Here is a 5,412-nt window from a genome sequence, read left to right as displayed (position 1 = left end):
TTTACCTAAAAAACTGAACTTCCAATTCGCAGCACCTTGGACCAAATCATCAGCAGAAATATCAGGAAGCTTTAGAGCTTTCAGTCTGTTGGAAAGCGGAGAACTTTCCATGTCTTGGTACTGAGAAAAGGTGAGTTTTGTTGAGGGAATAAAAGAAAGCTTTTATGTCTCAGTGAAAAGAGATTTGTATACAGAGATGGAGGAGAAAACGATGATGGTAGACGCATTTATGTGTCTAATTTGTCCTTAATGTTTCGTATTGTTAGTGCTCATTTTTGTCCTTATTATGGTCTTTTGTGTGTTTGTAGGTATTTTTCTGGAAATAAATATTGTTGGAAAATTCGGCTCGAAAAGTTGCTCGGTGCACCCCCGGAGGACATTTGCTATACGGACCCTCACTTTGGATAAGGGGTAACCTAATTACTAAGGGGCACCCCATTTCTAGGCAGCTGCTAATCGCACCCCCGGACTAGATAAGGGGCCTTCATCTTCCCCATTCAAATATCAGTTTTGACGGGAACTCAAGTGGCAGAATTAGGGTTCACATTTTGGTCGGGATTGAAGGAGACTCAATGGAGGATATTTGTTGGGATGACTAGACTTGTCTTAACAGGCCTGGTAATGGGTTTAGATTCGATTAAAATTGGTCGGAATTGCCATTGGAAGAAAACAGGGAGGATATATCTTCTCGGGTTTATTTCCGGGAAGTGTGTGCTGTAATTGGAGGTTTGCGTGTTGAAACTGGGGTTTCAGTGACTTTTGGGACGTGTTTGTAGCATGAAAGCTAAGGAATAATGCGTGGGTTGATAAATCAGGGAAGAAAATCCGTGACCGGCAGTGAAGAATACTATCGAGTAATGAAAGAATATATGGAGTTATGACGCTTGATTTCGGTGCATGAAGGAGTATATAAGGGTGTGTTGGAGTAATAGAGAGGTGGAGAGAGTTTGGGGAAGTTTTGGAGGCTACAGAATGAAGAAATCACGAGTTGCAGAGCGCCATTTTTCTGCTGCTGTTGCTGATGAAGAACACGAAGAACAGACTAGCCAGGACAGTCGTTTTCCAACAGTGACAACGATACACATGCGTGGGTCGTAGAGATACTGCGTCTGTGACCATTATTGTTTATCGTTTTTTTAAACGCTTTTTGTGGGTCGTACTTTTGCTGTTTTACACCTTTTCATCATTTTAAGCAACTTTTGAGCAACAAACATGTATTTTGATCAAATGATTAATATGAGAAGTTAAACCCCACGCTGGGACGACGGAGGAAACCAAAATTCATCATGCGGTAAATTTATTTAATTCTTTATTTGACTATTTCCATTAAATTAAAATTAAAAAAAATAAAAATTTCTTAATTAATTGTCATTTCGTTTGATGGTTTATGCTTAGGATTAATTCTTTTGATATGCCATGCTTAAGATTTACAATTAATATTTAAGAATCTATCTTAGGCAAAGAAATAGAGTCAAAATACTTGTTGAATGAGCTATAATGGTTTAGAATAAATAGGTGAATCACATGAATTTGAATATTTGGTGGAATCCTAGTCCTAGTACCTCTCACCATTGTTAACATTATTTGTATATTTATTTTTATTAAATTTAAAAATCGAACCTTCACAAGTCTTAGACGAACTCTACTACTACAACAACTTTTGAAACTCATCAGATGAAGACCATAAAAATATAAAATTGATAGCCGTTGTTTCCATAACTGAATGTTGGACACTTGTTGGAAGTCTTGTTTATTTTGCAAGATATAATGATAGGATTAGGGTAATAACGGCTGCTAGATTTCGAAGGTGCCATGAGCGTGGGAGAAAGATGTCAGGGATTATCAGAGTAGTAATAAATGATTATAAAAGTATAGATTAATCAGCTGTGAGAGAAAAAAAATCTTCACATATCTTTGAAGTGTAGTATCAAACTGTGTTTGGATGATAAAAGATATAGTTCGGCAAAACCACTCTAACTCTTCAAGCTATCATCCAAGAGCACCACCGACCTAGCAAGAAATACAGAAAGATGATTAGAAAAATATGATAAAATTCAAGAGGATAGAGAAAGAAGAGATTAGGACATGCAGAAGAATTAAAAGATGAACAGAGAGGAGAAGATCATTGAAAAGGATTAATGATATTTTTAGGTAAAATTCACAAGTATTAGACGGATTCTACTATTACAACAACTTTTGAAACTCATCAAATTTTTGGCGTCGCCGACGCGGATTTGTGTTTAGGTATAATTTTTAGGATTTTTTTATTTCGTGTGGATACTAAAGACTTGGAATCAAAGCTTAAAGCCAAAAGAGAAGGAAAAAGACAAAGCAAAAAAAAAAAAAAAGAGCGAAAGAAAAATATATAAAAAAAAAAGAGAGAATTTTTTTTTTTTAGAGACCTTCCATTTTTTGTAATTATTTTTTTTATTTCTTTTCTTTTGCACTTTATTTGGACTTTGGACTTGGACAATTATTTTTTTTAAACCCTAAGGAAGGGTACATTAAATATAAAACTGTTTGCAGGGAAGGACGACAATTACAATATCGTCTCGGCCCCTCGGGTTCGCACATGACATAGGAGTCATGGCCCGAGTCGACTTCAGCGGTTCTGCTCCCGTCTGATACGGGAGGTAAGCTTTCGAAACACCCGTGAATCCCCTGTCATCGGGTTTATCGTATGCCTTAAGGTGAATATATGCTGAGGTTTGCTCAGATTGTAACGAATTCCTTTTCGAAAGATTAGAAGTTGGTCTAGAAACAATCTAAGGGTTCTGTGAAAATTCCAACTGAGAGCAGCTAGATTCAAAATACTTTTCAGCCAGCATCACGCGACGATGAGAGTCTAAAAAGGAAAAAGATGAAGTTAGTACAACTTGGAAGTAACATAAAAGAACGAATTAAGATGTGAAAGGTAGATACCAGAACATCTAGAGCAACATGGAAGCTCGGATCAATTTGGGAAAAGACCTCATCCCTTGAAGCTTTATCAGCGGGAAATTCACATAGAAGCTTGCTTAAGGAAGAACAGGTGCAAAACTTGCAAGGATCATCAATTAAAGATGGGGCAGAGTGACTTCGGATAAAGTTTGAGCAGCAAGTTTTACACTATCCAAAGATTTCTTGTTCAAAGGAAAAGAATTTAACAAGGAAAGAGGAGTAGAAGAATTTGTTGGGACAGGGGATTCCTTTTGAAGAAGGTTTGGTTGCGATCTAGAATTAATGGGTGAAGGAAAAACTTGATTTGCATGCGATGAAGTCGCAGAGGCAATGGGAGGAGTAATTTTTGTTCCTCGATTAAGAAGAAACTCCTTATTTACAGGAGACTCCTTTTCAAAAAAAAAAAGTTCATCATAAGTAACATAGGAATTCTCATCTATAAGATGGATTGTTGGTGAAGGAGTAGCAGGAACATTCTTCTCAGAAGCTTGAGATGGTGTAGGAGTAATAAGAACATTTTTCTCAGAAGTTCGAATTATTGGAATGATAGAAGGATTAGTGTGCGAAGGTTGAACTGTGGTTATAGGGACAACGTCTGCAGCATTCAAAACTAGAATAGCAAGATTTGAAGGGATTGATATGGGCTTGCGAGGCCTCTTAGCTTGTGGATTTTTTCCATCAACCATCTCAGAATCGGAAGCCTGCGAAAATAAAATAGAGGAAACAATATTGTTTCAAATAAATTGGATATTTCTTACTTCTTTATTGTGCGAAGTCTTCCTCTTATGAATTCTTTGTTATTAATGTTTGGTTTCTTCTTCTGCGAATCTTTATTTTCATCCGACGAAGATTTGGTTTTTGCATGATTCGAAGAGCGCTAATAGAAGAACTTTTCCTGCGAAAGTATGGGAATTAAGTTAATAAAAAACTTAGATGAGAATGGTTAAAATAAATAATAATCATCATGAGGAAAGAAAACAAACTTCGATTCAGAGTTCATGGTGGAAGAACAACAGTAGAAGAAATCGGTGACAGCAGCAGAAGAAATGGATAATAGCGGATGAAGATGAATAGCAACAATAGAAAGAAGAAAAAGTTTGGAAGAATAGTTGCAGAGAAGAGAAAGTGTAGAAGGGTTATTTACTGATGAAAAAACCCTTATATAGGTGAAATGAAACAACCAGTTGAAGACAGTTCAAGGCGGTTAAAGAGGAAGAAAATCGACACGTGTGGAGAGAAACTTGAAACCCGGGAAATTGTCGAAGAAATAAAATGAAAAAATACAAGCATGTGCGATTTACAAAAAGAGAATTTCTCATATCGCTCACTTTGAAGAATAAGCGAAATGAGAAGAGGCAAAACGTAGGAGTAAAATATCGCACACGTTAGTAATCAAGCGAAGTAAAGAGTACAACCTAAGCCAAGAGCATCGCACACAGCAAAGTTGGGATGACGCACCAGATGATGTCAGTAAAGCCACGAGTAAAGTATGGAGAACTGCGCGAGGAGGTATGCTATGCGAAGATGAGCGAATGTGTCGCATAGTGATCCCGAAAATAGTGGGTATCTTAACTGTCATCCACTATATAAAATTCTATATAAAGGATAGAGGTCATTACTTGTGAGGGGTTCTAAGGAATCTTGGTCAAGAAATAGAGAGAGAAACAGAAAGTGAATCTATGTTTCAAGTAAAATTGTTGTAATACTTGAATCTATCTTGTAAACATTCTCAATATTCAATTAATCAAATAAGAATTCATAATGATCACTTAGAAATTGGATTAGTTTTAGTGGAGTGTAGTTGTAAGAAATCTTACAACTACATCATTGTTGTTTTGGTTCCTTTTCTTGACAGTGCTGGTGTTAGAGTATTGCAGATTCTTTAGCCAAACTGAACAATCCAGCAAACTATGTCAAGAATTCTAGTTCAATCGCCCCTTTTGGCCGATCAGCTCTGACGAAGTCCTAACAAACCGTGACAATGTGTTTAATTGTTTTACAAGAAACAAAACTCGTTTTTTCGCCCATGCCAAGCACCAAGTCCATGCGCGTGTACCAAGCACCAAGTCCATGTCTACTTGAAATTATTTTTTCCAAGTTTTTTAACTTGATAAATAATTTATTTAAGAGTTTTATTTATGGAAAAATTCTTTTTTTGTGTTTAATTGTTTTACAAGAAACAAAACTCGTTTTTTCGCCCATGCCCATGCGCGTGTACCAAGCACCAAGTCCGTGTCTACTTGAAATCATTTTTTGCAAGTTTTTTAACTTGATAAATAATTTATTTAAGAGTTTTATTTATGGAAAAATTCTTTTTTTGTGTTTAACTGTTTTACAAGAAACAAAACTCGTTTTTTCGCCCATGCATATGCGCGTGTACCAAGCACCAAGTCCGTGTCTACTTGAAATTATTATTTCCAAGTTTATTAACTTGATAAATAATTTATTTAAGAGTTTTATTTATGGAAAAAT

Source organism: Papaver somniferum, chromosome 1 (assembly GCF_003573695.1).
Source record: "Papaver somniferum cultivar HN1 chromosome 1, ASM357369v1, whole genome shotgun sequence".
NCBI lineage: Eukaryota > Viridiplantae > Streptophyta > Magnoliopsida > Ranunculales > Papaveraceae > Papaver > Papaver somniferum.
This window is presented reverse-complemented; position numbering follows the sequence as displayed.